This window comes from Myotis myotis, unplaced genomic scaffold (assembly GCF_014108235.1).
Source record: "Myotis myotis isolate mMyoMyo1 unplaced genomic scaffold, mMyoMyo1.p scaffold_m19_p_3, whole genome shotgun sequence".
In the NCBI taxonomy this organism is placed as follows: domain Eukaryota; kingdom Metazoa; phylum Chordata; class Mammalia; order Chiroptera; family Vespertilionidae; genus Myotis; species Myotis myotis.
The window spans coordinates 86,686,078-86,701,906 of record NW_023416335.1 but is presented as its reverse complement, the minus strand read 5'-3'; the positions used below and the strand labels follow the sequence as shown (position 1 = coordinate 86,701,906).

The window sequence follows — 15,829 nt, the reverse complement described above, 5'->3', positions numbered from 1 at the left end:
CCCGGAGGCCCCGCCCCGCGCCCCCCAGGCGGCCCTCGGCAGTGAGTCTCCTGCAGCCGAGCTTCCGAGGTTCCCGCGGCGCTCCCGGCGGCTGGGCCCGGCGGACGGCGAGCGGCAGCGGCTGGCCTCCAGGTAGCGGGTGAGTCCGGGCCGAGCTCGCAGAGGCCGCTCTCGCCCCTCCCCTTCTCTGCCGCGTTCCCCGCCGCCGCCGGGCCGCGTGCCCCGTTACTCCCGCTCCCTCCCTCTCCCCTCCGGCAGCGGGTTCCGGCCCGCGCGTCCGCACTGTCAGCACCTCCGCTGGCATGTCTTCCAGGTGGAGGAAAGGGGTGCGGTGAGGGAAAGTTTTCCTGGAGCTGCAGGGACGCTGTTTTGCTCCTAGTTGGAGGCTGTCGCAGCTCTGACAGACACCCGCCTCGACCCTCCGCGTCCCCCTTCGACCCTGGCTTAGAATCTAGTCTAGATCCGAGCATCTCCGCCTCCGCAGGGGCGGGTAGTGGTGTCACGGAGCATAGTCTTCGCTTTTTCCCATCCTCCACAACACGGACTCCACGAAGGGCCGTTCCCACAGTAGGGACCTTTATGCAGGCGTGCGGTTAGCGGAGTGAAATGACATTTCTCTAGTGCTGCCTCAAATGAACTACCTGTTCTATCGAAGGGAGGCACGCTCCGTTCTGCTTTCGGAAGTGGCCTTTGTTTATGTTTATTTGCACGTGAGACACTCCGAAGTCATCTGCTGCAGAACTTTCTGCAATTGGGGTTTGCAATTTTGTAAGTCAATATTGTAATAATGCTTGAAAAACCTAGATTCGTTGTCTTATTTGTCTTTGGCCTATTCTTTTTGGGGAGAGAATTATAGCCTTTGGTGGCAAAAACTGAGTTTCTGAAACTGGTGTGCATTGTGGGATCATAGCATCAAAACATCCAGGTAAATAATGCTGAAAGGAATGGAAAAATGATTCAACCCTGACGGTGGTTTACAGTGTGCTTTAAACTTCAGTAAGTATCCATTTGAAGTGAGCACTGGCTAAATTTCACCTCTTCGAACTTCTCTCGGGTTGAGTATGTAACTGTATATTTAGATTCTATTAATATAGCAGTTAATCTAGGGCCCAGATATCTTTTAATCCATTGTGTGAATACCAGTCTATTTATTAATACTTTTAGACAGTCTACCCTCTAGTCTCTTTCTCTTAAAGAGGAAGGATATTAGTCATTAAAAAGATTTCCGCAGTGATTGAGTGTGATCCAAGTGATCCAGTTCTGAGAGCTTCAGAAAACAGCCATAAAAACCAAAGCTATCAAGTTTTCAGCTTAATTTAAAAAAAAATTTATTTTTAAATTAAAGAGTGCCTGCACGTTCCAGAAAGAGCTTGGCTCCATCTTAATAATCAGCAGCTCAAGCTGGAAAGCCTGAGACAGTGTTCTCCTTTAACTGAAAGTCAGTGTGGTGATAAAACTGAAGGGAAGTCAAAGACCTTTATTATTATTATTATACTATTACTTCTGTGTGTACTACATTCAGTGTCATCCATGGAAACAAGCTTTGGGCCCTCAAGGAGTCTAGAGTCTAGGCTGGGCATTAGAACACACTTTTTAGATACTCTGTGGTTTAAAAAAAGTCTAAAAGTGTTTCATATTGTGTATGTGTTGAGGAATTCACAGGAGACACGTGATGACTATTGTCTGCATTTAACCAGAATAGACTTCCTTGAGGAGGTCAGTTAATCAAATAATTATCTAAATCAATTATGTAGTTGATCTACTGTATGAACTTAATTTTTAAAAATTTCCAAGTACATTAAGTCCACAATATAGACTTATTTTTTTTAATTTTGGAAAGAAAAAATAAAATTTAGAAAATATGAAGCAGAAAGAAGAATGTACTTACCTGTGATTATACTATCTAAAAATAACAAGTTAACATTTTGGAGTATAAGTTCTTTTCACTATGCATATTTAATGGGTTGCCATATTCAGATAGTGAGATTTCAGATTATAAGAGATACTGTGATATCCAAACCAAACTTATTCCTGAGTCTAGGAGAGCCAGTAGCAGAAGTTTGAGTATTGAAGAACTTAGCCAAATCTCTTGATTCTTGAGTTTTGATAGATTTTGGATAGCAAGAGTTCAAATAGCTGGAGATACTTCTATATCTTTTTTAGTGTTATATATACTTTAAAAAATGAGATCATACTCATGTACACGTAATAATTAAAAAGTGTTAAATCACTTCTGGAGATGTGGCCACTCTTGCAGGGTAGCATCTGTCTTTCCCACAATCCCCAAAAAGGTTTCTCAGATTAGCAGGGGAAAAATCTTTGCTGAGATATGCTTTTCAGTGCTTAAGGAAAAATTCTAGTTTTGGAAATAGACAAAGCCTATCCTCTCTCTAGTGCAGTGGTTCTCAACCTTGGCTGCACATTAGAATCACCTGGGAATCTTTTTAAAATCCTGATTTCTGGGCCTCATCCTCCGGAATTCCTGTTTCTTTGTTACTAATGTTGTGGCCCCACCCCATAACAAAGAAACAGAATTTCCGGAGGATGAGGCCCAGAAATCAGGATTTTAAAAAGATTCCCAGGTGATTCTAATGTGCAGCCCAGGTTGAGAACCACTACAGAGGCTTGGAGGCTTGGGCTAAACTAGGTGCAGAGTGAGATCACCTGAAGTGGCCAGAGAGCTATGCCTGTTTCAGCCCCAGCTAAGTTCCCCCAGTGCCTGTCACCTGAGGAGTAATCCCAGCTGAGTCCAGTCAAAACACAGGACTGAGAGATATAACATTGTTTTAAGCCACTGAGTTTGGGGATGGTGTATTATTTAGTAAAAGCTAACTGAAACAGAGAACCAAGATGGTGGCATAGATAAATGCTGGTACTTGCTGCCTCCTACAACCACATCAAAATTACAACTAAAATACAGAACTGCCTGAAATCTGGCTGAATGGAAGGCCTACAACTAGAGAAGTAAAGAAGAAAGTACATCAAGATTGGTAGGAGGGGTGGAGGCACAGGAGGGGCTAGTCCCACACCCATGTGTGGTGTTTTTTTAATTGGGAGGGATATCTCCAAGCCCTCCTGTGAGAAGCAGAGGGTCCCAGCCCCACACCAGCCCATAACCCAGGGTTCCAGAGCTGGGAAGAGAAGTCCCTGTAACTTTGGACTATAAAAACCAGTAAATATTGTGGTTGAGTGACACGGAAGCTGCTGGAGTCCCAAGTGTTCCTCTTAAAAGGGCCAGAGCACAAACTTACATGATCCCGCCTCCTCTGAGCTCCAGAGCTGACTGGCGACATTGGGAGAATCCAGGGACATCTGGGGAGGAACTGAACTATCTGGCATCAGGACAGGAACTTGGGGGTGGCTTTCTCCCACATAGGGGTACTCACAGGATTCATTGTTCCTGTGCTGGGACCTCCACCATCTCAGAGCTGACTGGCAGTCATATCTCAGTTTCCATCAGTGTGGCTCACACTGTTCACTCTTGTGATTCCCTGAGATCCCATCCCATCTCATTTGCAACCACACCCAAGCTGTTTGCAGCGGCTTTTCCATATGAATGGCCTGTCCTGGCTCAGACTTCAGACTTTTCTAAAATCTCTCAAACAAGTAGCAGCTGGCATCAAACCTATCAATAAAGGCCCAGGACTAGGCACTAGCAGTAGCCTGCCTTGCTTCACAGCTGGGCCTTGCCTGGACACTTCCTACCCCAATACAAGTAGCAGCCGTCTACATATCTCTCTATAGCTCCTGCCAGGTGGCCCCAGGCAGTGGCTGACTTTGCCCCTCCTGGGATGCACCAGAGCCAGTACATCTATTGGGCAGCTTCAGACCATACCAGGTTGCAACTTTATACATCCACACTCAAGGCACCAAGGCCCCATTGAAGCAAGTCCTGCTCCATAGGGATGTCTCCTGCACAGCAGCTCTCCTACTGTAGTCACAACTGGTCCTCACATTCAGTTGGCCTGGAGGTCAACTCCTTCCAGTGATGCCAACAGCAATCAAGGTTCAACTACAGCAAGACTGTGCACACAGTCCACATAGGGGCACACTTAGAGTGTCTAACTCAGGTGACAGGAGGCTGAGCCACTAATACACAAGGTCACTCTACCAATTCCAGGAAACATAGCAGCTCTACCTAGAAATACATAGAAACAGCCAAAATGCAGAGACAAAGAAACATGTCACAAATTAAAGAAATGGAAGCAAGCAAAATATTGGATACAGAGTTCAAAACAATGGTTGTAAGGTTACTCAGGGGTCTTAATGAAAGCTATAAGGGACTTAATGAGAGCTTCAAGGAATTAATTAGAGCTTCAAGGTACTTAGTGAGATTTTCAAGGATCTTGTGAGAATGTCAAAGACATGGAAAAGGATCAGTCAGAAACAAAGCATATACTAACTGAAATCCTATATTATAAAAGCCTAATATGCTAAGTGTTTGGTTGACCGGTTGGCCGTTCAACCAATCAAAGCATAATATGCTTATGATATGCTAAGGATGCTCAACTGCTTGCTATGATGTGCACTGACCACTAGGGTGCAGATAGTCAATGGGTCAACCAGTTGCTATGATGTGCATTGACGACCAGGGGGCAGATTCTCCAATCAGTAGGTTAGCTTGCTGCTGGGGTCCAGCCAATTGGGACTGAGCGAGATGGGCCAGATACACCCTGGAGCTCTCCCGTAGTCCCTCCCTGACTGGCCAACCTCCCATATTCCTCCGTGGCCCCGATCGTGCACCAGTGGGATCCCTGACCTGGCTTGTGCCCTCTTGCAATTTGGGACCCCTTGGGGGATGTCAGCCAGTTTTTGGCCCGATCCCGCAGGCCAGGCCGAGGGACCCCACTGGTGCACAAATTTGTGCATTGGGCCTCTAGTAAAGAATAATTTACAGGGATTCAATAGTAGAGTGGAGGATTCTGAGGATCACATAAACAATTTGGAATATGAGGAAGCAAAAACATCCAATCAGAAGAGCAAAACGAAAAAAAATCTAAAAATATGAAGATAGTGTAAGTAGCCTCAAGGACAGCTTCAAGCATACCCACATTCGCATTATAGGGGTGCCAGAAGGAGAAGAGAGAGAGCAAGATATTGAAAATCTATTTGAAGAAATGACGAAAACTCCCCCTACCTGGTGAAAGAAATAGATTAACAAGCCCAGGAAGCACAGAGATTCCCATACAAGAGGAACCCAAACAGGCCCACATCAAGACATATCATAATGAAAATGCCAAGGGTTAAAGACAAAGAGAGAATCTTAAAAGCAGCAAGAGAAAAGCAGTTAGTTACCTACAAGGGAGAACCCATAGACTGTCAGCTGATTTCTCAACAGAAACTTTGCAGGCCAGAAGGGAGTGGCAAGAAATACTCAAAGTGATGAATAGCAAGAACCTACAATTAAGATTACTGTACCCAGCAAAGCTATCATTTAGAATTGAAGGTCAGATAAAGAGGTTCACAGACAAGAAAATGCTAAAGGAGTTCATCGCCACTAAACCAATATCATGAAATGTTGAAAGGTATTCTTTAAGAAGAGGAAGAAGAAGAAGATGGAGGAGGGGGAGAGGGAAAGGAGGAGAAGCAGGAGAAAAATATGAACAATAAAATGGCAATAAATATATATTATCAACAATTGAATATAAAAATCAAACAAAAAAGAAATCGAACAAAAGAAACTGATGTATACTAGTACAGAGGCATAGAAACATGGAACAGACTGGTGAATCTCAGAGGGAATTGGTGAGGGGGGTGCAGGAAGAGATTAACCAAAGATAAGACAATAGGGTGGTGAAGGCCTGGGTTGGGAAGGAAACCAGTGGAGGGAGGCAATGGAGGGAAAAAGCAGGAACTTCTGTAATACTCTCAACAACAAAGATTAAAAAAAAAAAATAAAGTGGGGCCTTGACTTACGAGTGTCCCAACTAATGAGTTTTTCGAGATACAAACCGTCTCTCGGCCGATTTTTTGCTTTGAGTTGCGAGCTAAAATTCGGGTTACGAGCCAGCTTCAGATACCCCACTGCTAGTTGGCGCAGAGAACGTCACAGTGAACGCCACATCAGCCCAGCATCATGTGTCTCACTCATTCACTGTTGATTTGACATACGAGTAATTTGAGTTACGAGCTCCGTCACTGAACGCATTAAACTCCTATGTCAAGGCCCCACTGTAATTAAAAACTGAAATAACAACTAGTGCCTTGTGCCATAAAATCCTTGATTTAAATCTGGCTCACATATAAGTCAGTCCCAAGATGTGACCCCTGAGCACAAAACTGATATGCAGCAGCATGCTTTATTGATATATTGTTAAATTAATTAAATATATTACATAGGGATGTACTTATTGAATTAGTTAAACCAGACTGGCTATGTCTCATACTCCTCAAAGTAAAATAAGTAAAATATTATTTTCTTTTATGTAATTGTTCATTATTTGTATACTAGGGGCCCAGTGCACGAATTCGTGCACCTTGAAAGGAACTGTAGGCCACAAGGCTGCGGTGGGCACAGGGGCAGGTCTTGGCCCATCCTCCACACCCCTGCCTCGCACCTTCCGCAGTGGCCCCTGGTCCCCTGTCTGCCGGCAGCCCCACTCCCATGCCGTTGCTCCCACATGCTGACGGCGCTGGTCCCGCTCGAACCTGCTGATGGCGCAGAGCGATTGGGGCCGGTGCCGGTAGCGGGTGCGAGCAGCGGCTGCTGCCCCAATCACCCCTCAGGAGCAGGGGGAGGTGGAGATGCCCTCAGGGGTGATCGGGGCTGGCAGCCACTGCTCGCACCACTAATGGCGCCAACAGTTGGCACCGGTGCCAGGTGCCGACAGCAGGTGCGAATGGTGGCTCCAGCACCGGCTGTGGGTGCGAGCGGGGCCGGCGCTGGCAGTGAGTGCAAGAGGTGGATGCCAGCCCCAGTCTCCCTTCAGGAGCAGGGGGAGGTAGAAAAGCCCTGTGGGGCGATTGGGGCTGGTGCTGGCAGTGAGTGTGAGCGGCAGCTCCAGTGCTGGCAGCGGGTGCGAGCGGGGCCAGTGCTGACAGCAGGTGTGAGTGCTGGGCAGGACCATGGCACGCGGGAGCAAAGAATTTTCAGTAACTACCAGAGGCTCACCCCAGTGACAGCAATCGATGCCCTACCTTGGTCTGGCGCCCCCGCTCACCTGTTCTACTATCCCACTGTGGCTGAGCGCCATGTTCTGCACTCTGCCGCCTGCTATGTTCTGCGTGTGCCCCCTGGTGGTCAGTGCATGTCATAGCGACCGGTTGTTTGGTTGTTCGGGTCTGCCGTTTGGTCCTATTAGGGTTTTATATATGTATAGATATGATTGTTATTATCAGTCTTAAGTTAGTGTTTTGTGATATGATTCTGACATGTTTTAAAGGAATTACTCATTATTGTAATGACAGATGTGTGGTGTTTCTTTCAGTTTATATTTGATGAATTTAGCAACTGATGATTTTAGCCTAAGTACAAATGTCAGATCTGCTGCAGCGGACACATGTGGTCAAGGAGAGTGAATCTGATGTAAACTGTCACTTCCAAAGTGTATGTTACAGGACTTTAAACACAAAAATGATGGAATTTTCAGGTGCACTTATGTCATTACTTCTAAATGAGAAAATCCTCTGAGCAACTTCCCATTCAAATTCTGGTTAGATCAGTTAAAAAACAAACAAACAAGCCATGACCGGTGTGGCTTAGTTGTTTGGGCATCATCCCATGCACCAAGGGGTTGCCGATTCAATTCCCAGTCAGGGTACATGCCCGGGTTGCGGGCTCGATCCCTGGTTGGGGGCATGTGTGAGGGAGCTGATCGATGCTTTGCTCTCACATTGGTGTCTCTGTCTCCCTCTCCCGTTTTTTCAATCTAAATATTAATTTTAAAAAATCTTTAAAAAATAAAATAAAATTTTAAAATGCAACAACTCTTTCCTGGAGAATGAAATCTCACAGGAGTTCAGATGGGTAGGATACCTCTACATGCTTATGGTCTCCTAATTTCCACTGGGTTTCACTGGATTGTCTCAACATATCTTCAGGTTTCCCTGGTCCAGTGCTCTTTCTCATCCTCCCTGGTGACTGCTTCAGGCTTCACCACCTCTTTTTGTTGCTATTCCACTCTACTTTCTATTGCTACCTCCGCTCTTACCATTAACAGGAAACTTGCTTCACTGGGGAAAATAGGGGATGTGCCCAAATGCAAATCAAACCACTAGAATGACTATAATAAAAAAGACAGTGTTGGTGAGATTATTGAGAAATTGGGACACTCATAAATTGCTGATAGAAAAAAAAAGCAGACTCAGTGGACTATCATTAGATGGTTAGGTAGGGGGGCCGGGATGGGGGGAGGGAGGAAGGAATTGTTCCAACTTCTGGCTCCCCAACCATTAAACTCATTTTCATTCATATCCATCCTTTCCTTTTTCTTGTGTTTTAATGGAATATTTCCCCCACCCCCTTTCTATGGCTTACCTACATTTCTGCTTCAGATCGCATTCCCTGTTACTTTCTCAGAAACCTTATTTAGTTGTCTTCTCTCTCTTTCTACTGGGTCCTTTGCATTGACATTTAAACATTTTCACATCTCTAACATGTTTAAAACAAAAAGATCACCTAAAGTGTGTCCTTCAACCCTAGCCCATTTTTCAATTACTACCCTATTTCACTTTTTCCCTTCACTTGAACAAGTTGTTTATACTCTTCTGCACTTTCACACGCTCCTCATCCTGTTGCAATTTGGCCTTGTCCACCCACACCCTCCCTGAAACTCTTCTAGTAATCTCCTTTGTGTGATGCTCATGTCCTTAGGCTTCCATGACACTCTTCTCCTGGTTTTCTTCCTACTCTGCCTGTTTCTGTACAGTCTCTTCTATGGAATATCCTTGTCCCTTTGCTGTCGGAGTTTCTTAGAGTTCTGTCCAAGATCATTGTCTCTTCTTATTCCACATACTTTTCCAGATTTCCAAATCTCCAATTCATATCTTTTTTTTGATCTTCATATTTATAAATCTATCTCTTGGACATATCTACTTTGATATCCCACAGGTAGCTAAACTTAAAATGTCCAGAGAATCATTCCCCATTTCCCTTTGAAACTTGCTGTATTCTCTGTTAGAGTGAGTGGCATTACAGTTCACTCAGTTACTTAATTTGACAGTCTGTGTGTAATCCCTTGGGCCTTTCTCTTATCTAGCTCCTTTCTCCCATTCAGTCAATTACTCTTGAGTCTGTCTCTTGTCCAGTTTTCTCCATTTCCATTTCCCCCATATAGGCTTCCATTCTTTCGTGGTTTACTGCAGCCACCTTAGGCTCCCTCTAAGCACTCCTACTTCATCCCCATCTAATCTCTACATTCAGCCAGAATAATCTTTAACAGACATACATCTAATCATGCCAGTTCCCTGCTTACAATCCTCCAGTGATTACATGTTGCTCTTAGGATAAAATCTAAGCTTTTTGGCTGCAGCCCTGCTAAGTTTCTTTCAGTTCCTCCACCAGACCTTTACCTGGCATGTATATTCACTATTCCAGGTGCCTGCCGTCTTTTCAGGTAGTTGACACTTCCCATTTCTGATACTTCTATAGCACCCGAACTTCACCATTGTAGCACTGGCCACACTGTGGTGAGCATATGTTTATGTCTAGACCCTGTTACTGCATGTAAGTTCTGCTGGGGGTTCAGGTGGTGGTAGTGGTGTTGGCTCTGTGTTCTGTTTACCTAGAGGACATTCGGTAAACATTTCTTGAATAAATACAGTATGGTTCTGCATGTCCGTTGCTGGAATTTTAGTTTGGTTTTAGGCCAACATAGGGTACAGCTGGTACTTTTCATACAGCAAAAACTAGTAGGTAAAATCACTTTAGAGTGATCCATGTAGAAAAGGTTCATAATATCATAAATAGATTTGAACTTAGGCCCCTCCATTCCAGCCTTGGACTCATTAGAAAAATAAAATGATGTATTCTTGTGTTCAAGTCATTCCTTTAACTTGTTGACCCATCTATTTTTATTGTGGACTATTTTGTGGCCCCTGTGTGTTTGGTGCAACAAAAAACAAAATTGTGGAAGAACATTATTTTGAATGATGGTGGTTTTTTGTTTGTTTCCTTTTGAAAATAAAAGTATCTCATAAAAGCAATTCTTTTATAAGATCACAGTCAGCTTCACAGTCCTGGATTTGTTATTTTTTGCTGCTAATACTATTGCCATTTGGTTTGTTTGCTTTTCTAACCTGAGCACATAGCTTCTGTAGAATTATTTCTTCACTTACAATGAGCCGTCAAATTCCCTATATCCTAGAATTGCCTAAAGTTTTTGTGCAATGAAATGAAAACAGTCCCTTGGATAATGGGGCTGAAGAATTGCTTCCAGAGGCCGTTATTACAAATTGTGCTTCAAGTCAAGCAACCTACTGGCAAAGGAAGTGACAGTTGTCCTTTTAAATGAGTGATGACTTTGAACAAAATTAATGAGACAAAGAGCAGTCACTGTGTTAGGAAATTCTAAAACAAGCAGTGGTGCTGTTTTTAAGTGAAGGTAGGATAACTTTGCCACCTGTACAGCTGCATCTTTATGAAGGGTGGCATAAAGTCTTGGAGAATGTTACATCCTCAGAGCCCTTTAGTCTTTGTGAAATTTGACAAATATTCAGGACATTCCTTCTTTCCCTTTCATTATTTTAGTATGGTTAGTTTGCAGAAAAGGGAAGTGGATGACGGCTGTTCTAGCACCTGGGGCAGTAACAACATTACTGTCTTAGCAAATCTCTGAAACTTTGTTTCTTTGTAGTACTTATACTATAGAAAGGGTGAGAATTTTGAGGCTGATCCTATCTTAGAGGTTTGTCTGGTCCTGGGAAATACATTTTGTGTCTAAATCAGTGGTGTAGCATCTGCTCATTCTCAAAAAGCTCATCAGAATAAGTATGGAAGAGATCCATAAGAGTAACATTTGGCTCTTCTGTGATCTGAGAGGTTTTTTGAATTGCTTTTGCTGTAACAAGTTTTAAAGTTGTACCCAAAAGTTTACCCCAAACCCTCGAACTCCGCTATTTGAAAGTTTTCCTAGAATTGAAATATCATGCATTCAGAAACAGAGAAAAGATCACCACAGCCTTAAGTCTTTTTTTAAAAAATTATTGTCTAAAGTTTTACATATGTCTCCTTTACCCCCCCCCCCCCTCCATTGACTTCCCCCTCCCCGCTAGCCATTCCCACCTTGGGCAAGCCCCCACCGCTCCAGTGTCTGTGTCCATTGGTTATGCTAATATGCATGCATTCAAGTCCTTTGGTTGCTCTCTAACCCCCCACCTCCCCTGCCATTTGTCTCTGCATCTATTTTTGTTCATCAATTTATGTTGATCATTATATCCCACATATGAATGAGATCATGTGATATTTATCTTTCTCCAACTGGCTTATTTCGCTTAGCATAATGCTCTCCAGTTCCATCCATGCTGTTGCAAATGGTAAAAGTTCCTTTTTTATAGCAGTATAGTATTCCATTGTGTAGATGTACCACTGTTTTTTAATCCACTCATCTGCTGATGGGCATTTAAGTTGTTTCCAAATCTTAGCTATTGTGAATTGTGCTGCTATGAACATAGGGGTGCATATATCTTTTCTGGTTGGTGTTTCTGGTTTCTTGGGATATAGTCCTAGAAGTGGGATTACTGGGTCAAATGGGAGTTCCATTTTTAACTTTTTGAGGAAACTCCATACTGTTTTCCACAGTGGCTGCACCAATCTGCATTCCCATCAGCAGTGCATGAGAGTTTTTCTCCACATCCTCACCAGCACTTGTCGTTTGTTGATTTGTTGATGACAGCCATTCTGACAGGTGTGAGGTGGTATCTCATTGTTGTTTTTTTTAAAATATATTTTATTGATTTTTTACAGAGAGGAAGGGAGAGGGATAGAGAGTTAGAAATATCGATCAGCTGCCTCCTGCACACCCCCTACTGGGGATGTGCCCGCAACCAAGGTACATGCCCTTGACTGGAATTGAACCTGGGACCCTTCAGTCCATCCACTGAGCCAAACCGATTAGGGCTCATTGTTGTTTTGACTTGCATCTCTCGGATGATTAGTGACTTTGAGCATATTTTTATATGTCTCTCAGCCTTCTGTATGTCCTCTTTCGAAAAGTGTCTATTTAGGTCCGTTGCCCATTTTTTGATGAATTGTTTATCTTCCTTTTGTTAAGTTGTATAAGTTCTCTATAAATTTTGGATATTAAACCCTTATCTGAAATAGCATTGGCAAATATATTCTCCCATGCAGTGGGCTTTCTTGTTGTTTTGTGGATGGTTTCATTTGCTGTGCAGAAGCTTTTAATTTTTATGTAGTCCCGTTTGTTTATTTTCTCCTTAGTCTCCATTGCCCTAGGAGCTGTGTTGGTAAAGATATTGCTACGACATATGTCTGCTATTTTGCTGCCTATGGAGTCTTCTAGGATTTTTATGGTTTCCCATCTTACATTTAAGTTCTTTAGCCATTTTGAGTTTGTTTTTGTGTATGGTGTAAGTTGGTGATCTAGTTTCATTTGTTCACATGTATCTTACAAAATTTCCCAGCACCATTTATTGAAGAGACTGTCTTGACTCCATTGTATGCTCTTGCCTCCTTTGTCAAATATTAATTGAGCATAATGGCTTGGGTCGATTTCTGGGTTCTCTGTTCTGTTCCATTGGTCTGAACTGTGGCTTGGTAATACAGTTTGATATCTGGTATTGGGATCCCTCCAACTTTGTTCTTCTTTCTCAGGATTGCTGTGGCTATTCAGGGTCTTTTTTTATTCCAGATGAATTTTTGGAGAGTTTGTTCTAGATCTTTGAAATATGCTGTTGGTATTTTAATGGGGATGGCATTGACTCTGTAGATTGCTTTGGGTGGTATGGACGTTTTAATGATGTTGATTCTACCAATCCATGAACATGGTATGTTCTTCCATTTGTTTGTGTCTTCCTCTATCTCTTTTTTTCAATGTCCTGTAGTTTTCTGAGTACAGGTCTTTTACCTCCTTAGTTAAATTTATTCCTAGGTATCTTAATTTTTTTGGTGCAATGGTAAATGGGATTTTAAAAAATTTTTCTCTTTCTGTGAGTTCATTATTGGTATATAAAAAGGCCCTAGATTTCTGGGTGTTAATTTTGTATCCTGCTACATTGCCGAATTTATTTATTAGGTCTAGTAGTTTTTTGATGGAGTCTTTGGGGTTTTCTATGTACAGTATCATGTCATCTGCATATAAGGACAGTTTTACGTCTTCTTTTCCAATTTGGATGCCTTTTATTTCTTCTTCATGTCTGATTGGTATGGCTAGCACTTCCAGACTATATCAAACAGGAGTGGTGAAAGTGGGCATCCCTGTCTTGTTCCTGTTCTTAGGGGAAATGAGTTTAGTCTTTGCCCATTGAGTATGATGTTGGCTGTAGGTTTGTCATATAAGTCTTTTATTATGTTGATGTATGATCCCTCTATTCCCACTTTGCTGAGAGTTTTTATCAAGAAAGGGTGTTGAATTTTGTCAAATGCTTTTTCTGCATCAATTGATATGATTATGTGATTTTTGTCTCCCAGTTTGTTTATGTTATGTATCACATTTATTGATTTGTGGATATTGTACCAGCCTTGCATCCCTGGAATAAATCCCACTTTGTCATGGTGTATGATCTTTCTAATGTAATGCTGGATCTGATTTGCTAGAATTTTGTTGAGGATTTTAGCATCTGTATTCATCAAGGATATTGGCCTGTGTTTCTCTTTTTTTATGGTGTCTTTATCTGGTTTTGGAATTAGGGTAATGCTGGCTTCATAGAAAGAGCTTGGAAGTGTGCCTTCCTCTTGAATTTTTTGGAATAGTCTGAGGAGGATAGGTTTTAGTTCTTCTTTGAATGCTTGGTAGAACTCCATCCGGACCAGGGCTTTTGTTGGCTGGAAGATTTTTGATCACTGCTTCAATTTCTTTCGTAGTTATCGTACTATTCAGCTTTTTTAATTCTTCCTGATTGAGTTTTGGAGCTTGTGTTTTTCTAAGAATATGTCCATTTCACCTGGGTTGCCCATTTTGTTGGAATAGAGTTGTTCATAGTATTTTTTCACAATCCTTTGTATTTCTGTGGGATCAGTTGTTACTTTACCTCTTTCATTTCTGACTTTTGCTTCTTGGTGAGCCTGGCTAGAGGTTCATCAATCTTGTTTATCCTTTCAAAGAACCCGCTCTTGGTTTTGTTGATCTTTTTTGTTTGTTTGTTTGTTTTTGGTCTCTATGTCATTTATTTCTGCTCTGATCTTTATTATTCCCTTCCTTCTGCTTACAATGGGCTTTTCTTGTTGCTGTCTCTCTAATTCTTTGAGTTGTAGGGTTAGATAATTTATTACCATATTTTATTGTTTTTTGAGATAGGCCTATAGAGCTATGAACTTCCCTCTCAAGACTGCTCTTTCACTCTATTCCATAGATTTTGGATTGTTGTGTTTTCATTGTTGTTTGTTGCCAGAATGCTTTTTATTTCTTCTTTGATCTCTTTGGTAACCCAATCATTGTTTAATAGCATGCTACTTAGCCTTCAGATGTTGATTTCTAATTTTATGCCATTGTGATCTGAGAAGATGCTTGATATGATTTCTATCTTCTTGAATTTGAAGAGACTTTACCTGTGCCCCAATATGTGGTCTATCTTTGAAAATAGCCTTAAGTCTTATGTGCTCAAATGGGAACTTCCATTGGTGAAAAAGGAAGAAGGCTGTGAAAAACACTTTTTCCTGTAGGAAACTAGATGATGTTCAGAGGAAATGCTTATATTTTGTCATCTGTTAGAGTTCTGAGAATTTGATTTCTTGAATTGCATATAACAGTTTTCTGGGATATATAATGTTTATATACTTGTAACTGTTGTGCAAATAATTTTTTCCATTTACACAGTAGCATGTATCACATGAACTATATATTTGCATGTTGTATCCCATAATTTACTTAGGTATTCCATTTACACTTGAATTCTAGGTTTCCGCTTACTAGGAACTGGCTTTTTATTAAACCTTAAGTTCCTCAGAAGCAGGGGTCATGATTGTATTGTTCTTTATGCTTTCCCCCAGCATTCTTGGTATTTGGGGTCATCGTCAGCAAAAGAATTAATGTGCTTTTATTTTGTTCGCATTATCATACATTTGTTATGTACATTTGATTAGGTAGTACTCTTTATAATTTTGTGGTAGAGAGTCAAATAGTAAGAGTAAGAAGTTGATAGAATCATGATACTCAGTATGATTTCCTTCTTTTTTAAAAATTGTTGACACTATTACAGGTGTTCCCATATTCCCGCCCCCTTTGCCTGCCTCCACACAGCCCCCACCCCCTATTATCTCTGGCCATCACCACACTTTTGTCGTGTCTATGGGTTATGCCTATATGTTCTTTGGCTAATCCCTTCACCTTCTTTCATACAGTCCCCTCTCCACCTCCTCTCTGACAGTTGTTGATCTGTTTCATGTATCCATGCAGTATGATTTTCTAAACACTGCCACTGCCCCCAGGAAAATGGAGTAATTAAACATCTCACCACAATAATTTACTTATAATGATGATGGTGGTAATTTTGAGTTAATTAGAAAATTTTGGTGGTACGGTATTTATGCTTACATTTACACTGTGCTGCCTTACTAAAGATATGCTATATGCTCAAGACTGTGATCTGTTGTTCTGTACATAGCACATCCTGGGTTTTAATACCTCCACAGAACCTCTTGGAGAACCTTGTCTGAATTCTGAGGATCCCTTGTTCATGTCATCACTTGCCAGGCTGAGCATAGTCTAATGAAGAC

The 15,829-nt window shown here is 42.1% G+C and overlaps 1 protein-coding gene across 5 annotated transcripts in view; it reads left to right on the top strand.

The window, feature by feature from the left end:
- RCBTB1 (RCC1 and BTB domain containing protein 1) overlaps positions 1-15,829 on the top strand; it is a 68,126-nt gene continuing 52,297 nt past the window's right edge. For 3 of the 5 annotated variants that reach the window (XM_036298868.1, XM_036298866.1, XM_036298867.1), the window contains exon 1: positions 1-139. The gene's annotated coding sequence lies outside the window, so the exon portion shown is untranslated. The remainder of the gene's footprint in view (positions 140-15,829) is intronic. The other 2 variants (XM_036298869.1, XR_004966029.1) reach the window with 2 other exon arrangements.